Raw genomic sequence first — 20,761 nt, 5'->3', positions numbered from 1 at the left:
CTGCTCACAGTTTTATATATCTTTTTGCCTCTTATTTCTATGTGGAATTATTGCTGAAATGGATTTTTTGAAGGATAGAATAGAATAGAATAGAATAGAATAGAATAGAATAGAATAGAATAGAATAGGATAGAATAGAATTCTTTATTGGCCAAGTGTGATTGGACACACAAGGAATTTGTCTCCGGTGCATAAGCTCTCAGTGTACGTACAAGCAATAAGTGATAAATCATTATCATAGTCATCATAAAAATACATTCATCATAAATCATAAGATACAACACTTAGTGATAGTCATAGGATACTAAATAAGCAATCAACATAAATAATACTAGGATACTAAATAAAACAATATAAATCGTAAGATACAAGCAACAAAGTTATAGTCATAAGAAAATAAGGAGATAGGTAATAGGAAAGTTGAGAAGAATAATTTGGATAAACTATGCAAATTTAACTCTGCAAACAGAAATCAAGGTGAATCTAGCCCAGATCATTTTCTGCAGCTCCCTCCCCTCCACCTTGATTCTATTATATATTTTATGAAGACAACCATGGTCCAGGCCAGGGTATCTAAGGAAGCACCTGATACCATTGGAACTAATCAGTAGAATGTAAGACCAGTAGAATGATCTAATTTGGCTCCCTTAAGGCCAGAGAATTTTGGCTGGTGAGGTCCAGGACAAGTGCCTTTTCTGCTATCCTACCCTCTGGAATATTTTCCCATTGGAGGTGAGATCCACCCCAGCAGTCCTGGCCTTCTTGGCTTGCCACTTGGCCACTGGGGGTGTCTGATGGAATAGAGAAGATTCTCATTCCCAGGCTACCCATCATCTTGGTTTTTAATTTTAATTTATAGCTTTGCATTCTACTTTAATTGTTTTTCACACTGTTTAACTTTTATTATTATATTTTATTATATTGTAAGATTTGCTGTATTAGTGGGATGGGCAGCATAGAAACCCATTAAACAAATAAATAAAACCCCTCCATGTCATCTCCTGGCCAACTTGTAGAGACCCCTTGCTGGGAATGACAGGATCATCCGGGCACGGAGAGAAACAAAATGCTGGAGTAAGAGGGCCCTTGATCTGATCTATTCTAGTCCTACTTTTGGCAGAAGGGATGATATACTTATAGGAACCTTCTTGAGGAAAATAAGTTGGCTTCTTGGCATAATCTTGCAGTATATTGCAGCTCCTGCTGGGAAAACTACTATGGAAATTTTCAAGACAAGCTCATCCAAAATAGAAAAAAAAATTTTTTTCCTACCATTAATCAAGGTTGTTAAACAGTGAATGAAATGCTACTTCCTACTTTCTTAATCTTAGAATCACTGCTACAAAAAACTATTGTTTTGTGATAGAATGGTTTACAGATGCAAAAGCCAAAAAGTTGAGAAACACTTCTTCCCAAGAACAAATAAATTCTGCAGGTCAGAATTTGAGACTTCCCTAATCTCAACCATTCCATACAGGTAGTCCTCGTTTAACGACTGGTCACTTAGTGTCCATTCAAAGTTACAATGGTGTTCCCCACAGTTACTTATGACCTGAGTTCTGCGTTCCGATGACTGGCCTGTCCCCCGAAACACATGATCGTATTTTGGACACTTTGCAGTTGGCTCACACTTACAGCCATTTGCACTGCCCCCAAGACTGCAATTTTTGCTTTTTGGACTTCCTGCTTAGAAAAAAACCCCACCCATTGAAAAAAAAGGGGCCTGCTTAATGACCATGCCATTGACTTAATGACTGCTGAAAAAAAGCATCTGTCGTATTTGCTTGGAGTTGAAGTCCATAGGAAAAGCACCAAGTTATGGGCAAGAATAGTATAAAAAAGAGTTGCACATTTTTTGTCAGACTAAGGGCCACATTTAACATTTGAATGGCCTTTTATTTATTCAGATTTATTTTAGCCACCAATGGATTCAGTGTGGTGTACAAAACCATAAAAACCACTTAAGACAAAACCATATGGACAGTCCAAACTAAAAGCAACACAAATCAAACAAAACAGCTGCCCTCTTCCCAAAATATACAGTAATACATTAATCCCAGTCTTGGGACAGATGCCAGGTTTTAAAAGCTTTCTAGACCCCTCTGAGAGAGGGCACTGTCCTTATCTTGGAGGTGGGGGGAATGTGGTTCCAGAGGATGGGCCCAGGATAGAGAATGTCCCCTTCTCTAGCTTCATTTAATTTTAAATATATTAACTCTATGTAAACAAGTTAATTTTTGTATGATTGCTATCTATGTAATATCAATCCATTAAGAAAAAGACTACAATTAAATGGCAACATTTGAAAGGATTTTGGGAGAACACAAACTCTGTGCCCCAATGTAAAATTGATTGATTGATTGATTGATTGATTACATGCTATCAAGTCATTGTCAGTTTTAACAATCACATAAATATTCTTCATGGCAATCTGTGTCTGATCTGGTTTTTCAGATCTTCCAAAGATTGATGTAAAATAGAACAGAATAAATAGACCTGTAGTTTAATTTAGAACAAAATATTCCCTCTCTCTCTCTCTCTCTCTCTCTCTCTCTCTCTTTCTCCCTCTCCCCCCCTTTCTCTCTTTCTCTCCCTCCCCCCCTCTCTCCCTTTCTCCCTCCCTCCCTCCCTCCCTCCCTCCCTCTCTCTCTGTGTGCACATGCATTTGGGGAGGTTTATGTGTGTTTTATATTCATTGACAGTACAGTACTGTGTGCAGATGAGGGGTTTTTTTCTATCTAATCTTCTTTTGAGCAGGGAAAAATTCATCTCAAATAGGGTCATTTTCCTGTCTCCGGTAAATTCTGGGAGTCTTAATTCTTATCATTGCACTAATAATTTGCACCTCCTCAAATGCACACCTCACCTTTGTTCCACAAATAACCTCGATGATGCAGAGGTGTGTTGTGAGCAGCGCCAAGCATCTGAAACAAATGTCTGCTTTAACTCGCCTGGGGATGGATGGGAGGGGGGTGGTCAGGAATAGCAAGCAGAGAAGGAGAATTCTGTTGGACATATTTGTCAGTTTAATAGCTTAAACCAGGCCCTCTAGGAACACAGCAAATTAGAATTTTTGCTTCTTGAATGTGCTTTAGCAAACCCCCTCACATCTCGAGATAAGTGGCAGATACCATACTGAACTCAAATTAATCCTCATTTTTCCGTTTGCCACACTTTGCTTCTGCATTTGTTTGTTTGTCTTTCAAGTTTGATATTTCATTTTGCCAGTTCCCCGCTGAGCTGGTATTTGGAGCTGGTTCACAAGCTGCTTTGCTTTTTGCTGATGATACGCTTGCTCCAAAATATTTATTTATTTATCTTTAAAAAACCTCAGGAGTTTGGGAGGGAGGGTTCCCCTCTAACAACCTCTGTAATGGCTGGTCCAAGGAACTGGCTGGCTTCCAGCTACTGACATACAGAACTCTTCATGAAACCAGACAGAATTAAACCCTTTGTTTCCTGTTTGGCAGAGAGAGTGGGTGGGGGGGAGGGGGGAGGAGAAGGAGAAGGAGAAGGAGAAGGAGAAGGAGGAGAGCACACACCAAGATATTCAAGTTCTCAATAGGGTTGCCAGGTCTGCTTCCAAAAAATAGCGGACAAACGGGGGGGGGGGGGTTAAGTAGTAAAAAAAAAATTACAATTAAATTATATATTTTCTTACAAACATTTTAACACGTATTAAAATAATCACTTCAAAACTTTACTTAAAATTCAAAACATCAAATATATTATAATAATATGTAAAATATTAAATTACATTTTACTTTGCTGTCGTGTGTATTTTTTATTTGACTGCGCAGCTTTGATCAATTCTTTGTGTTTAAGGAATAATTCTTTAATTTCAGTACAACATTGAGAAATATTAAAAAATATACAAAGTTCACTTCGAACTGATGGTACAAGCAGTCGGTTACATTTGTCAGTCCACAAATTTCCCATGACGCTGAAAATTCGTTCAACATTTGCATTTGATACTGGAATTGATGCACAATACTGGAACAGTTTCAGTAAACTCGGAGCTGGCTCTTTCTTGAAAAAGTACGTCCACTTATCAAGGGATGAATCGCCCTGCAGATGAACATAAACTTCTTCTAAGGCAGAAATTTCATCGAAGAGAGTGTTGGGTGGAAGTTCTTCTCGCCATGGTGATAATAACCAGATGTTCGTCATTTCTTCTAAAGTTGGAGGATTATTGCGATCAATTAGATTGAAACAATTTAGCATCTCATATACTGAATCGGTGAAATTATACCACTTTTCTAGGTACGCAATGGCTGTTTGATACATGTTGATGGCTTCTTTCTTGAACTTTTGCACGGCATTCTCAGGCAAATGTTTTTTACGTAAGGCAAATAAAACTTTCAGTCCAAAAACTGCTCATCGTATTTTTTTTGCAAAGAATCACGCAGCTTACACTTGATAATGTGAAGATCACATGCAAGAATTTTCTTGCTTTCCAGCTTCAGTAGGGTGTCTTGCATTATTGACATGAAGAAGTGCGTGAAATATAAATCCAATTCTGAAATTGTTGGTTCATCGTCCTTTGCGAGTTCATTTTCCTGATCCGAAATAAGGTTCCAGATAACCTTATGGCACTCATCAGATCCAAGAGAAATAAAATATGATTTTAGAGGTATCCAGTTTAAAAAAGTCTTTCGACCGCTTTAAACAAACTTAACCAAAGTGTTGGAACATGGCGCAAAACTTCATGGAATTCTGACTTGCAAAACTCAAAAAATGATTTCAACTCTTCTCGTTTCTTCGCAGAATTCGAAAATTCAGCAAAAACCTTCAGCACTACATTTTCGATATCAAAAGATAACTGCATTTTTTGCGCTGTTGTGTAAAATGTGATTATTGCAATGAGCATTCAATCTTTGTCTCATTCTAACTTATGAAAAAAAAGACAAAACGCGATTCTCCTATCCTTATTCTCTTAGACTGTGCAGCTTTAGATTACGTACCATTTCATCATAAAGCTTTTGAATAAAAAAAATGTCCACTATTTTGTGTGAAAAAAAATAGTGAACATAATGTGAAAAAAGTGGACTGTCCGCTCAAATAGTGGACACCTGGCAACCCTACAAGATCATCTTTGTATTAATTTAATTAGTTAAATGAAGGGGGGAAAAGTTAATTAGTTAAATGAAGGGTGTTTATGTAATAAATGCATTTAAGACAGTTAAGACAGTTGTGGCATACATAGAAAAGTGATTTACGTTCCATTTGCCTGCTGAAGTGTGAGGATTCTTAACAACGTGGAGTTCATCATTACAACCTTTATTTTTTATACAGCTTGAGAATGCTGACATTTGTGTGTTAAGTTTGTTGTGATAGCCTAGGGACCTGTCCAGTATACGGACCACTGTGAGTCTGTTTAAAGCTAGTTCCAAAACTTTTTGGATAACAGAGCACTCCATCCAGGATGGGAGATTGCATTAGCTGGAAGCAAGCTTAGAAGAGGGCACTTAAACTGTGAAATTTCCTCAGCTCTAAATTTCAGCTATACTTCATCCCTCTGCCAACTTTTTGTCATCTAAGGCAGGAGTCCCCAATCCCTGGTCCACAGCATACCAGAAACTGGGCCACACAAACAAGCCCCATCCGCCGGATGCAGGCAGTACACAAAACCACACCCCCTCTGGTCTGCGGAAAAACCTTGTCCCTGGTGCCCAAAAAATTGGGGCCACTGATCTATTCATCTCCTTCTATGGATTGATTGTAGAAGAACATGTTTATATTTCATCATGCAGTGATTCTGTGGAAATTATAACAAATGTTGGCTCAGCTCACTAAACCTGTCTGAGGCAGATAATACTAAAGATAGGATTTACTTCCTAAAGCTAATGTCACCCCAGCCTTTATTTATGTATTGGTTATTGTAAAGCCAATTGCAACTTTTGAGGTAAGGTAGCAAGGTTTTGTTTCAAATTTAGATATGCACACGATGCCTTCCCCAAGACTTATTAACTAATAACCAGGCAGTTCAACAGGTTAAAAATAACATAAATAAATTCAGGTGCCAATTTGTGAACCTGTGTAATTGAATTTCTAATGAATAGCTGCCGAGGAGAGTGTAAGCCTTGGGATTTATTCATGCCCTTCTAATCTTGTTATTTTACAAGTATTCTAAAGTAAAAATATTTGTGGGGATTTGGAACAAATCAGAACAAGTAATTAAAAATGATCAATAGTGCACACTTCAAAATTCATGTTCCACTCTTAGTTATTCAGTGGCTAGAGGATGCAAATACTCTTAGTAAGTAATTGTTTTTCAGCTAAGTTAACAAACCTTTTTTAAAAATAGCCTTACCAGATGCTCCTTGTTTTGAGCACAGCCCCATGTTTCCATTTGACATTTAATAGGATATTATAGCAGCAGCATTCTGCTTCAGAAAGTCAGGAATACTGTCTTCCAGGAAATATTATTTCTGCTTCAAAGTAATCATTGCTGGTCAATACGTACAGGTAGTCCTCAATTTACAACCACAATTGAGCCCCAAATTTCTGGGGCAAAAGTGAATTTTGCCCCATTTTATGCCCATTTTTTTGCAGTTGCTAGTAAATTCCACTGTCTTTCCCACTGATTTTGCTTGTCAGAAGGTCACAAAAGGAGATCACATGACCCCAGGACATTGCAACAGTCATAAATATGAACCGGTTGCCAAGCTGGTCCAAATTTTGATCATGTGACTACAGGGGATGCTGCAACTGTCGTCAGTGTGAAAAACAGTCATAAGTCACTTTTTTCAGTGCTGTTGTAACTTTGAACGGTCACTAAATGAATTGTTGTAAGTCGAGTACTATTTGTATTACATTATTTAGGCCCCTCCCCAGTGGTGAAATGTAAAATTTGTTACTACCGGTTCTGTGAGTGTGGCTTGGTGGGGGAATAATGTGACTGGGTGGGCGTGGCCAGCTTTTTTTTTTTTTTACTTTTAAAAGCATTTTTTCTAAGAGGTTGTAAAAAAATGCTTTTAAAAGGCTCTGACGATCCCAGCTGAGTTGCCTGATCGTCAGAGGCTTTTGTTTCTTTTTAAAAGCATTTTTTTTTGCTTTTAAAAGAAAAAAAAAGCCTCTGATGCTCAGGCAACTCAGCTGGGATCATCAGAGCCTTTTAAAAAAAAGGCTTTGACAATCGCAGCTGAGTTGCGCGATCATCAGAGGCTTTTTTTTTTTTTACTTTTAAAAGCATTTGTAGAAAAAATGCTTTTAAACGTAAAAAAAAAGGCTCTGATGATCGCGCGACTCAGCTGGGCATGGGGGGTGCGCAGGGATTTCTGCTACCGGTTCTCCGAACCATCCACCGCCATCGCAACTGGATTGGATGATCCGGTCCGAACTGGGAGCATTTCACCCCTGCCCCTCCCCCTTTTAATTTTCAATGATGATATTAGTGTTATATTTTACAACACTTCAAAATTCCTCTGAATCTGCTTATGCCTTTTTCTTAAGTGGAAGATGATTTTTTTTAGCTTGGACACAAGCTTAGAATGTGAAGATACTAGTATGGATGCCTCTTTTCTTCCCTCCCAGATGTGAGAATCTCACTTCTCAACTCTTGGGATTATTGGACTGGGGAAGAACAGGTTAAACTTTTGTGTCCCTGTTAATCTCAGACGTGTTTATTATGCCCTGTTCCCTTGCTGATTTTTTTTTATTTTCAAAACTGAAATTTGCATTTAAATATTTAATAACTATTTTTGTATACATCTTATCCTTCAACATACATTTCTGTATGCAGTTTAGCCTTGTAAAGTGCCTTACTAACAGTACAGCCAACAACTCTTGCAAACTTTACAAAATAGCAAATTTCAGAGATTAAATGAGTTCCATTTATAAATTCCTTGAATTCTGTTTCTCTTTTTGGCCTTCTTTCCATGCCACTTTAATTCTGGAACTGATGTAGGTGCACTTGCTATATATTTTATCTGGTTATCATCTTCCCCAAATTCCTTTTAGATGTTTGTGTGTTCCTTCTTGGGCTCCTGGGTATAGATTTGTTGCTTTTTTTAAAGAAAGCTTTCATTCTTCTCCACAGACAGCAGAGTATACTGATCACTCTAAAAGTGCACATGTTTGTGATTTGGAAGATACGTTTAGGAGTACAAACTGTATTTCTCCACCAACCAAGCAATCAAGAATGGTATGTGAAAACCTTTATACTTGCATTTAAAAACAGTTCTTTTCTAGATCTGTGGACAATGTTTCTCCTCTCTATTCCACACCAATCAGTTCTATGTGCAGGGAGTGTATATTCTAAACTTAATAGCAATAGCTATAGCAGCTAGATCTATATACCATTTCACAGTGCTTTATAGCCCTCTCTAAGTGGTTTACAGAGCCAGCATTTTGCCCCCAACAATCTGAGTCTCATTTTACCCATCTCGGAAGGATGGAAGGTTGAATCAACCTTTGAGCCTGGTGAGATTTGAACTGCCACATTGCAGGCAGCCGGCAGCCAGCAGTCAGCAGAAATAGCCTGCAGTACTGCATTCTAACCACTGCGCCACCACCAAGCAATAAGCATTCACCTGTGTCCAATATTTCTTAGTGTTTTCATTGACTTTTTTAAAAAATGTGGCACCTAATAGTATATATATTGCTTCACGGTGCTTTATAGCCTTTCTAAGCAGTTTACAAAGTCAGAGTATTACTCCAATAATCTGGGTTTACTGACCATCGAAAGGATGGAAGGCTGAGTCAACCTTGAGCCAGTGAGGATCAAACTGCTGGCTGTCAGCAGAATTAGCCTGCAATACTGCATTCTAACCACTGTGCCACCACGGCTTTAATCAATCTTTTTTGCTTGGATATAAAGCATAACAATTCTGGCTATGAATTAACAGTAGTTAACTGATAATTCCAGAACTGTATTTGAGACTCAAATCTTGCAACTTCATTTTTCACAGAAATCAAGTACTGTGTAACAATACTGATACCCTTCATTTAGCATAGAACCTTTTTTCCAGTGCATTCTTAACCTCGAATGGTCACTAAAGAAATTATTGTAAATCGAGGACTACCTGTGTTTCAAGAATAATTTGGTAGTACTTCACATCTCCATATTTTAATGGCCATTAATAAATCCCATTTTTGCTTACTATAAAATTCTTGCCCTTTTTCGATTGTTAGAAAAGAAATAGCATAACAAAAACGTCCCCCAAGGAATTTAAAGTGACTCTCAAGAACTGGGCAGCTCTTCCTTTCTTTTCCTCTTGCAAGCACCCCAAATAGTGAGTTTTTCTTCTCTTCTGCTACAAATTCAATATGAAGGTGCTTCAGAAACTGCATGGCTGTTTCTTATCCCACAGAGACCACTTAAAATCACTTCTTTCTGGGGCTAAAGGTTGGAGAAGAGACAGGTTCCCAATGACCTTTGTCTCTTACCAATCCATTGAACAAGAGAAGAATTCCTAAGTCTTCTTTGCCACTAGGGAATAAAATGTGAACTTCAAAAGTTTAAAATACCCCAAGGATGAACTCTGTCTTCAAGGCCAGATTAAAATGCAGCCTAGATCCATAGGTAGAATTGAACTCTCTGGGCTTTCAACCTTCTTTTGGAGCTTCTTTACGTATTTATGTTTGTCTACCTTTCTGTCGAAGAGTGTGTTTGTGTGCGTGCACATCAGTGCATGCATACACAATGTCTTTGGAATGTGTATTACTGTCACTATTTCCATCCAAAAGAATTAGATTGTGTGTAAAGCCTCTCCTTGAAATTTCCACGACTGGACTGTACAGTGGTTAAAATGCTTGAATAAGTGGCAATAAGTGGCAAAATGCTTGAATAATGTGCCGTGCACTTTCCATACATTATGTATTTTTATCATCAACAACCTTGTAAAATAGATTAGGAGATAACCTAAAACCTTATGCAGCTGTTGAGTGAGAGGATATGGCAATGGTGAACATCTGTTTTTTGGATTAAGGGCCATTTAGCAGGTTTGTCAAGAACCACAATTGAAATTTGAATTCATTTTTAACAGCTGCATGTTATTATACAAATGCAAAAGATTTGTTTGCTTTTAATTGCACTGAGTGATAAATAAAATAAAGTGGTATATATTGTAAATGTAGCCTGCTCAACTTTTTATGCCCAGATACCCACTATCATAAGGAATTTGATCTTGCAGCCAGGGGAAAAGTAATTTCTTTGCAACTGATTCAAGGGCCTAAATCTCTCTTACCAAAGATTGAACAATGGAATATTTGTTCTTGAAAATGAAAGGATGGACGATCTAGGCATATAGTTATGGGTGAGACTGTAATGATTGTTGGACTTTATACATCTGACTGCACTTTACAACTTTGTTGCTGGTGCATTTGCTGAAAACCAAAGGGTCCTTGATCCAATGGATCAGCCCAGAATATTCTTCCTTGAAATGCCCAATCCCAGATCCATTGTCTTGAGATGTACAGAGTAAGCCCTTCTTTTGATGCAGCAATCACTGGGAACAAATAACAAAGCCACATCCATTCTTCCAGCCATCCTACCACCTCCTTCTCTGTTCCATAGCTTTTATGCAGAACAAGCCACAATAATTGCTAGTTTTCTCATAGACTAGGCTGTTTATAGGTCTCAGGAACTTCAAACCACTGGTTTCTTTCAGGCGATATTACTCATTCAGGTTGGCAGTAACTCACCAAGATCTCATGCCAAAGATTTCCAGTTCTTCTATCTCAAATCCTTTCTTAGCAGGAGATAAGAGGGAGTTCAATGTTATATATCTGAAGTGTTTGCTCCTTTTGTCTGCTGTGGCCCTCTTCCCTAAGGCAACCTCATAAACAGGGAGCAGCAGCTATTATCAATAAATGTTTAATGCCATCAAGGCATTAGACTATCAGCAGTAAATTACAGTGAGCTGTATATTGCAGGATTGGTGAAATAGGGCCTGGGGAAAGTAGGACCCCCACCAGCTCCCCAAATTTAAATTAGTGACTGTTCCAAATATCACGGGATGTTGAGTGATTTATTTGGAAAAATTGTGAAGATGTCAAAGATAGAAGGTGTTGTAATATTTATTCTTGAAAATGAAAATCTGGGCATACAGTTATAGAAGACACTGAAAACATTGTTGGTCTTTATAGTGTGACTATAATTTACAACTTTTTTTTGCTGATTTTCAGCTTTTTCAGCTAGTTTCTGGCAAAAAAAGGCTGTAGGAATGAATGGACTCACTTTATTTTCACAACATATAGACAGATTTAACCATAGTTTCAATTGGGAAAAGGTGTCAATCCTAGACCAGGCCAAATCCCAAAATGCCAGGGAATTTCTAGAAGCCTGGCACTCTGACAAAGCAGCCATCAATAGACACATAGACATTAACAACATCTATAGACTATGCAAAAGAGACTATCAATCAGCCCAAAAGAGAAAAAGACTACAGCACCTCTCCACCAGATTATCATAGATTAATTTCAAGGTTAATTTCAGACCAACAATCAAGTAAGCAGTACCCCAATCAAGAAACTGCCAGTGCCATCAGTAAACAGCTCAACCAAAGAATTCCTAAGACCTCCTCAACCCACACAGACAAGCAAGTCACCAGAATACAAATTGACAGCAAAGAGCACTCCTTACTACCGGTAGCACTGATAATGTTACCTAGTTAGAGTAATGAAATGTCTGCATGAAAACAAGCAAGCTCAGGGAGCACCAAGGATCCCCCCGAATGGACTCACTTTATGACTTTTGCAAGAAAGGTCACAAAATCAGGTTGTCCATGTGGGTGCCTTGACGTACAACCATGATGACTAAGAATAGAAATCAGGCTCCATTACATTTGTAAATCAAGAACTACTTGTATTAAAAGAAAGAATTGTATGCCCGTAGATTTACCAGAGAGAAATTGTGCTTACTCAACATTGTGCAGTAAGCGTGATCCTGTTTCTTTTGTTACACTCTTTAGGGGCACAGCAATAATCTCATTACTTATTCAGTTCCTTTTATGCTTGTTTAAACATGCCCAATTACTGATAAATGCTTACCTCCCTGTGCAGGGCGGATATAGGTATATCTCTGGGACACTGTGAGAAAATCAGTGTTTATCGTAACGTTTTCTTCCTTGGCAATTGGTCTCTTGAATTAAGGAGTCATTTACATTCTACACTGAGATCATCCCTCGAAGGATGTTTTTTTTTTCTTTTTTAGAAAAGTTTTTTTCCCTTCATTTCCTTCATTTTTGCAGTTTGCAACATCCTGTTGGGATTGATGAAAATAAAATGCAAATCTGTCCGTAACATTTCTATTTAAAACAAGAAGGTATGTAAAGGAAATAACTCAGTGAAGAATGAAAGTTGTCTTACATGAAGACAGACTAGCTTGGTTTATCTAACCTCAGATTTTGTATTGTCAGCTAAATTAATTCTTGACTAAATTAATTCTTCAGTTGTGAGGTTTTGTGTCTTTTTATTTTATTTATTTATTTATTTTAGATGCCAAGTAGCCAGAGCTTTTTTTAAAAAAAAAATTCCTGAGGAAAAAAAATGACTTCCAAATTATTTATTTATTGCATTCTTCAAATTTTTTTACTGATATTTCAGGGTAGTAGAAAAGTGTTAATTTGGAAGGAAGGGAGGGTTATCATTAAGTGGGCTGTACTGTTTTCTTTTAACTGCTTTTTAAAGAGTGCTTTCCACTACTTCAGAGACTGTGGAACTGCAACTAATGGCAGCTTGGGGACATTCCTTACTGAGAATGTCTCAGTGGGAATGACACTACATCAGGACATAATGTCATTCCCAGGGGCATTTTTGTTCCCCACAGTTGTTGGCTACATCAGTGAATCCAGAATCAGAATTACACAGAGCAGTTTTTCCCATTCTTATGCTGACCAAAAGTATTAGACTTCAAATATATATAATCCTGGATAGGAGAGGTCTGGACTTCAAAGCATCTGAAAAAGACCAAGGTGAAGAAAGACGAGATAAACATAAGGTCTAATCTCTCCAGCCGACTCTGAAAATGGAAACAAACAATAACATTTTGAAATGCATTGAGGCATGATAACCTCAGATATTTCTAAACTTTGTTTCTCCTTTGACTACTCTACCTCTTAGGGGTAAGTTGTGTGGCCCTGTGTGACTTTTCCACTTCTTAGGGGTGGAGATTTGTGGCCCTCCAAATGTTTCTGAAATACAGTTCTCCGCAATCTCTCCTCCCTCTTGTTGGAGAAGAAAAACCAGAGCTGTTGGGTGGAGTTAAGTGTGTCATCAACTTAGAATCATTACATTCCCATAAATAGTCTAAATGCAATCTGTCTTGAATTCTGTTGACCCTTATCTGCTGCCGATTTAGTACTGAACTTTAGTTGACTAGATTCTTGTGTATAAACTTGAGCGATAAATCTTCTGCACTGCAATTTAACATATGGTCCTGATCCTTTGTGCCTGACAATTATGATGAGAATAGTAGTTCAACAATTCCTGAAAGATTCATACCTCTCTTATTTCCCTGTTTACCCATCTTGCTTTTCATGGACCAATGAAAAGTCTGAGTCCCCAAACAGATATTTTACCCCAGCAAGAGTTAGATCTAAAGTACCTTGATCCTGGAAATATTAAAAATGCTATGTTTAAAATTTGATAACTCAATGATCCAAGGTTTTTTTTAGAAGCTTCAAATACTGTATTGCTGATTAGTATCAAGATTTTTATTCATGTGCTATGGAAATGGTTATAGAAAGGACTTGGATTAAACCAGGGTTTATTAATAACGATCAAAATAATGCAGAAACTTGGGTTACCAGATGGGCAGATTCAGTATAACTAATTTGATATTTTATTTTCCATCCGTATTAGTACCCAAAGAGCTAGTTCTTATTTCTAATATTTGTGAAATTTAATTCTAAGCCAACCTTAGTATTGTGGTCTTTGGGATCTGCTAAGGATCCACCTTGAGCAACCAATCAGCATTTGCTTGAAGGGCAAGACGTAACCAAGAAAAAGAACCTACTTAAATGCTTATTATATACTGGGAATTTTGTAAATCCTCTTACTGGTTTTGAATGAGGTTCTCTGGATGCATAAGAGTCTGAACAATATTACAATATAGAGTTCAGTATTTTGTCTTCTACGACTAATGATGCTTCCTTCCCTGTTCCTTGCTGTTCCTCCCCTTGTCCAATTCTACAGCAGACAACCAGACACCTTTGTTATCTTCTGTCAGATATTAGGAGATATAACTCATGTGTTTGTATGTGCACACTTTTAGTCCCCTGTGAAGAAGTTGAATTAAGAAATCATTCTGTTAACTTAAGATCCAGTTCCATCAACTAATATTTCTTTAATGCTTCCCTGCTAGCTCTTAAAAACCTCCTGCCATGTTGACAATCAGCAAGTCATAAATCACCAAAGCATTAGTTTCCATCTTGTTTTTCTCTCCTAATGTTCAGAAGATAAAGGCTTATTAATGAAAGCATTTTAATAATGCCTTACCATGATTACATGTGTTTGAAAATACACTCAGCCCCAGATTATTTACAAGTCTTTGTCATCTACCGACAGAATGATGTTACCGAGTTTGAATGAAATGTCTACAAGAAAACCACCAAGCTCAGAGAAGACCAATAACCCCTCTTTGACTTTGTCATGTCTTTGTGCTAAAACCCTTCCTTCCTTCCTTCCTTCCTTCCTTCCTTCCTTCCTTCCTTCCTTCCTTCCTTCCTTCCTCCCTCCCTCCCTCCGTCCCTCCCTCCCTCTGCAGAGTTCATTGGAAGCATAACATTTCAAATATATAAAACACATAGATGCTTTCCTACTTGCAGGGTTTCCTCTAAATTTTTCTAAATTTTTAGTTTGGATTTTTAGTTTAGTTTGTCTGCTGTATCATCTGGTTTATTTTCTATAGAAATAATCCTATAAAACAGTCAAATCAAATGTAGGCAAATTACTAGAATAGGATTGTTGGTGTCTGAAGCAAATTGTACTTTCAACTCCAGAACTGAAAAAAGAAAAATAGTTAACTGATTTTTTTTCCCCTAGACAAATGTGTCTTCCGACCTCAACTTCTAGAGTTCAGAATGAGCATTAAAAATGCATGAGTCTTATGCATCTTGAATAATTCTTCCTGTCAAATCCCCTTTACTGAGTTCTTTCCTTTAATGTTGGAGAGCAGAGTTGAAGGTCTGAGAAGGCTTCACAAAAGCCATGCTTCAAAAGTGAGGTCTGAAAACATTTCACAAGAATGTATTAACAAGCTTCCCAGGATGGGGTTGTATGTCAGGGTCAGGCAGAAAGTGTGTTGTTATTTTATCTGGGGAATAAGTTGTTTAGTAAGCAAGGAACATTTTTAATCTTTCATAAACACCCAGAGGGCTGCAGATGAAAATTAAGGAGATGTTTTGATGGTGCAAGGTGAACTCATGGATTTTATAATCCTATTGGGAATCCTCATTTCAAACAAAATATATGATACAGACACACACACACACGTATATGCATACATACATACATACATACATATACACACACACAAAAACACACGTGTGTGTGTGTGTGTGTGTGTGTGTGTGTGTGTATGTATATGCATGAGGAATGCAGTGGCTCAGTGGCTAAGATGCTGAGCTTGTCGATCGAAAGGTCGGCAGTTCAGCGGTTTGAATCCCTATGCCGCCTAACGGGGTGAGCTCCCATTACTTGTCCCAGCTTCTGCCAACCTAGCAGTTTGAAAGCATGTAAAAAATATAAGTAGAAAAATAGGGACCACCTTTGGTGGGAAGGGAACAGCGTTCCGTGTGCCTTTGGCGTTTCGTCATGCCGGCCACATGACCACAGAGACGTCTTTAGACAGCGTTGGCTCTTTGGCCCCCTAGAGTCAGGAATGACTAGCACATATGTGCGAGGGGAACCTTTACCTTTACCTTTATATATATGCATATATGTATGTGTGTGTGTGTGTGTGTGTGTGTGTGTGTGTCTGTATATATATATATATATATATATACACACACACATACATATATGTGTGTGTATGTATGTATGTATGCATATATATAAAGGTAAAGGTAAAGGTTTAAATTTTTTTAAAAACATATATATATATGTTTTTTAAAAAATTTAAGGTGAAAGATAAAAACTAACAGGAACTAAAGTTTATAAGAAGAAAGGAATAGGAAAGGAATAAGAGAAGAATAGAAACCAAAATGCAGAAAAGAAACATAAAGAAATTATTTCCGATTTTCTTTTACAGCTCTTATAAGTATAAATGTAAATTAACCACTACATTGTTTATAATTTTTCTATAATCTATTTTTTTCCTCATCATTACACCTGTGCCTAATTGGGCTGGGCAGAGTATTTCAGTTGCTTCAAAATACTTCACGTAAAGCAATAAGCCCACTTACCAGAGGTGGTATTCAGCAGGTTCTGACCAGTTCTGGAGAACCAGTAGCGGAAATTTTGAGTAGTTCGGAGAACTGGTAAATACCACCTCTGACTGGCCCTGCCCCCATCTATTCTCTGCCTCCCGAGTCCCAGCTGATCAGGAGGGAATGGGGATTTTGCAGTAACCTTCCCCTGGAGTGGGGCGGGAATGGAGATTTTACAGTATCCTTCCCCTGCGATGCCCACCAAGCCACGCCCACCACTGCCATCCACCCCCCCTTCTAAAGAGCAGTACAGTCCCATTGCTTTGTTATCCCTTATTTCTGGGCTTTTCTTAGTTTTCATAGATTATATAGTTTGTTGTTTGTATATACACTGAGAGTTTATGCACCGGTGACAAATTATTTGTGTGTGCTATCACATTTGGTCAATAAAAATTCTATTCTATTCTATTCTATTCTATTCTATTCTATTCTATTCTATTCTATTCCTTTTTATTCTTTCCTTATTCTTTCCTTAGTCCAGTCCAGTCCAGTCCAGTCCAGTCCAGTCCAGTCCAGTCCAGTCTAAGCTACTCTATTCTATTCTATTCCTTTTCAGTCTTTCCTATTCTATTCTATTCTATTCTATTCTATTCTATTCTATTCTATTCTATTCTATTCTATTCTATTCTATTCTATTCTATTCTATTCTATCCTATCCTATCCTATCCTATTCTATTCCTTTTCATTCTTTCCTTATTCCATTCCACTCCACTCCACTCCACTCCACTCCATTCCATTCCATTTTTCTTGTGCACATGAGAGCTGACATTTCTGACCCTTTCTGGAAATCCCTAAAGATGATTTTGGAAATGCAGAAGTCCATGGAGGAGGCACATTGCATTATTGCAACTGATGAGACACTGTTCTAAGCTGGTCTGCCTATCAAGCCTATGCATGTTCCTAGGAAAATATACAAGCGCTTGGACATACCACCAGAAGAAATGGCAGGTGCAATCCTATTTTCCTCTCAAGGAATCTTTCTATGTGTAATTTATCAGCATGAAGAGATTTTGGCCTTCTTTCTTGATGTGCTAGATAAAAGCTTTGTTTGCAGGTCCAAGATGCAGAAATCATGTTCCCGGATTTCTTAGTACTGATCTATCTTTTCTACCTTAGATGTAGGCCTTGATACTACAGGTAGTCCTTAACAATTGTTCATTTAGTGACCATTTGAAATTACAACACTGGAAGAAGGGCCTTATAACTGGTTTGCACATTTACGTTCATTTCAGTATCTTCACGGTCACTTGATCAAAATTTGGGTGTGTGGCAACTGGCATGTATTTATGATGGTTACACTGTCTTGGGGTCACGTGATCACCATTTGTAACCTTCCCAGCTGGTTTCTGACAAGCAAAGTCTAGGGAAGCCAGAGTCACTTAACAATGGCATGAACTGTGGCAAAAAGATCATAAAATGGGGCACAATGCATTTAATAGCTGTCTTACTTGGCAACAGAAATGTTGGGCTTAATTAGTTGAGAACTACCTCTAGATTTAAGGTGGGCTGTAAAGAAAACCCCTTGATCTTTAAACCTGTCCACAAAGACCATAAACTTATAAACCTATGTTTTAAGAGCCTTATTGTACACACCAGGGGTGGGTTCTATTTACCTTTACTACTGGTTCGCAACAGGATCACGCACACGCACTTGAGTCACTCGCACACGCACCTTGCTTCTGCGCAGATCGCTGATGATGACATCCAGGGCAGTGGGTGGGGCCTCCTGCCGATTTTACTACCAGTTCTTGCGAACCGGTCCAAACCGGGAGCAACCCACCACTGGTACACACCATGCAAGGATGAGCTGTGTCTTTTGTTTTCAAACATCCAGCCCAAACAAAGATTAATTAGAATAGTTATAGGGTGTCTTCAGTTATTTGGCTGTTGCTTGAGCTGAGTAGTATTCAATTTATTCTATCTGTCTGAGGCAGATATATAAAAATATAAAACAAATTTATATAGGGAAAGAGTTGAATTTTAAGGACAGTGCCAGGTGATGTCATATGCCATGAAAAGGAGTTGATAGTACAATGATATCCTACATAAATTTCAGCTGCCTATCTTAATGTAACTATCGGAGAGAAAGCAATGATTTTTTTTCTAAACTAGCATGGACTTGGTTTAACCAAATTAAACTTCAAACTAGTCAAATTAACTTCAGGCGGCCTCTTTTTTTCAGTACAGCCTAATTGCCAATCTTTTTATGTGATCCCTAAATATGTTTGGTACTAGTCAGTGTGCTTATCCATAGCTGATAATTAGCGGGTTTTGTAATATTACAGATCACAGTTAAAATCAACTTTGTTGATTGATCATGTTGTTAATGCTGATTGATTAACATTATGTCACACCAGTGCATTTTTCAATCCATTGGAGTAAGATATTGGCTGAAACAGGGAAAGTGAAGTTTATAAAGATTCTCAGTCATCCAGGTCATGGTTGTCTCAAAAGTGCTTTTTCAAAAGGCAAATGGACTTTCTATCTCCTGTTTACAACACAGTCCTTTCAGCAGTTCCAAGAAGGTTCCATATACCCATTTGCACTATTCAGGTGACCCTGAGCACACAGATAAACCTTCCAGTGGCCTCAACAGCTCTCAGCGAGAGTGCTAATGACCAGATGACTTCAAGGAATAAGTCATCCCTTCCATTCTCCACCATTCAGTCAGAACTGAAGAAGCTTCTTGGATGAGAAGCAAAACGTCTTCAAGGGAAGTCCAGTTGCCTTTTGAAAAAGCATCTTTGGATCACTAAGGTTTGTTTTGTAATACCTTTCCTGGACCTTGATGAATTACATTCCAAGACTAGATCATAAAACTTAAAAACAACCACGTACAATCTCAGATATCAGCAAATTCTAATAAATTGGTGAAGATGTTGAGTTTGAACATAGTAAAGCTTTATACCCTGGACTATAAATATAGCATTTGTATAAGCTATTTCAGAGTGCTTATCATTTTGGAAACATTCTTACATACCATTGGTTTGAATGGCCAGACAGTTTCTTTATTAAGAGTTAGATAACTTGGGAATGCTGTTTCCTTGCAAAATCTGCACTGTAAAAAGGCATGTTCTCAGCTTTCAATTTCATCAAAGGCCCAGGGGCATCTTCAATAAGAAAGGGAGTTTCTCTTGTTATGTTGCTATAAGTGCATCCCTGATTAAAGAGGGAAGGGCATTGGGCCATAGTATAGAGAAGCCCCAGCAATATTGAATTGGAAACTTATATCGGTACAATATTGTGTGAGTTGCAGTTTCCTTGATTTGTTATAAAATTGATATAGCTTTGGGCAACTGCAAGGTTATTTTGAAATCTCATTTTATCTAGCCTTTGTTTTATCAGATCTCAGGGTTGAAAGGAAATCAGGAGACATATATAAACCTATCCTGGCCCTTGGTGGACACTACAGGCCTTGATGGTTACTGGTTCAACAGCTTTGGAGGGTTTTAAGACATTGCTTTAAAATCCAGGCCCCAAACAATATCAAGATAAGTGTGGATATTAGAGCCAGTAGTTGTCTATATAATATAACTATCAACTCTCCCAACAAACATTCATCTCTTTCTAGTCAGTAGGATCCAATCAGGATCTCAAAGTAGGAGTAGGATCTCAAAGTATGTTTGGAGATAAATTCCACCAGAGTCGATGGAACTAATCTTCAAATAAAAGTGCATTTTGATTTTAAGCAATATTGATTGCAATCATTCAGTGTGCAGCAGAGGAATATGTTATGTCTTTGGATCATATCAGCAGTAAGCCTTTGTTTGTGTATGTCTCTTTCTCTGTGTGTCTTTGAACTTCAGAATTCCGATAGGTGATACTTAAAAAAGGATTCTATTAGAAGAACCATCTCTGCAGGTCCTGGAATGACTGCAAGATGCAGATCTAATTGTTCTGGTCCTTTGAAATCTGGTGCCACTTAAATTGTTATTTTGGGACAATTTCTTACAGGTCTGGGGCCTAGTAAAAAAAAGAGAACAAAAGAGACCATCCTTAATGGATGTACTGAATATTTATTTTAGAATAAGTAAAAGAATTCACCAGTGCACAAAAATGTTGGTTACTAGCCAATGTAATGGAAGACATGCTTATTTTTATTTTTATCCTATATGGAATACAGAAGCTTGAAATAAAAAGAAATGCAATAATATGCCTCTCAAAAATCTGTAGATATTTATGGTAATATACCCAGCTTGTGCAGAAATAATACGTTTATTGGTAACTCTGGTAACTTCCAAGACACTTGGAGCTTAAAACAAAGAAGAACTCAGCCAAATGTCACTACCTCTTATATATTGCTTTCCATTAAAAGTAGATTATTCTGAATTAGCTAGGGAGTTCAAATGTGACAGAAATGTCACTTTATTGCCTGGGTTTTCACCGAG

The 20,761-nt window shown here is 37.8% G+C and overlaps 2 long non-coding RNA genes across 4 annotated transcripts in view; one reads left to right on the top strand and one right to left on the bottom strand.

The window, feature by feature from the left end:
- LOC139323252 (uncharacterized) overlaps window positions 1-20,761 on the bottom strand; it is a 60,242-nt gene that overhangs the window by 11,082 nt on the left and 28,399 nt on the right. For 2 of the 3 annotated variants that reach the window (XR_011600971.1, XR_011600973.1), the window contains exon 4: window positions 12,944-12,964. The exons of the other annotated variant lie outside the window; for it this stretch is intronic. This is a non-coding gene — a long non-coding RNA (uncharacterized lncRNA). Of the gene's footprint in view, window positions 1-12,943; window positions 12,965-20,761 lie in introns of those variants that run through there. 3 annotated transcript variants of the gene reach the window in all.
- LOC139323253 (uncharacterized) overlaps window positions 8,078-20,761 on the top strand; it is a 118,802-nt gene continuing 106,118 nt past the window's right edge. The window contains exon 1 of the long non-coding RNA XR_011600974.1: window positions 8,078-8,146. This is a non-coding gene — a long non-coding RNA (uncharacterized lncRNA). The remainder of the gene's footprint in view (window positions 8,147-20,761) is intronic.

This window comes from Pituophis catenifer, unplaced genomic scaffold (assembly GCF_029215685.1).
Source record: "Pituophis catenifer annectens isolate HBS135680 unplaced genomic scaffold, rPitCat1.0.hap2 SCAF_12, whole genome shotgun sequence".
Lineage (NCBI taxonomy): Eukaryota > Metazoa > Chordata > Lepidosauria > Squamata > Colubridae > Pituophis > Pituophis catenifer.
The sequence above is the reverse complement of the archived record's forward strand: the minus strand, read 5'-3'. Positions and strand labels throughout refer to the sequence as shown.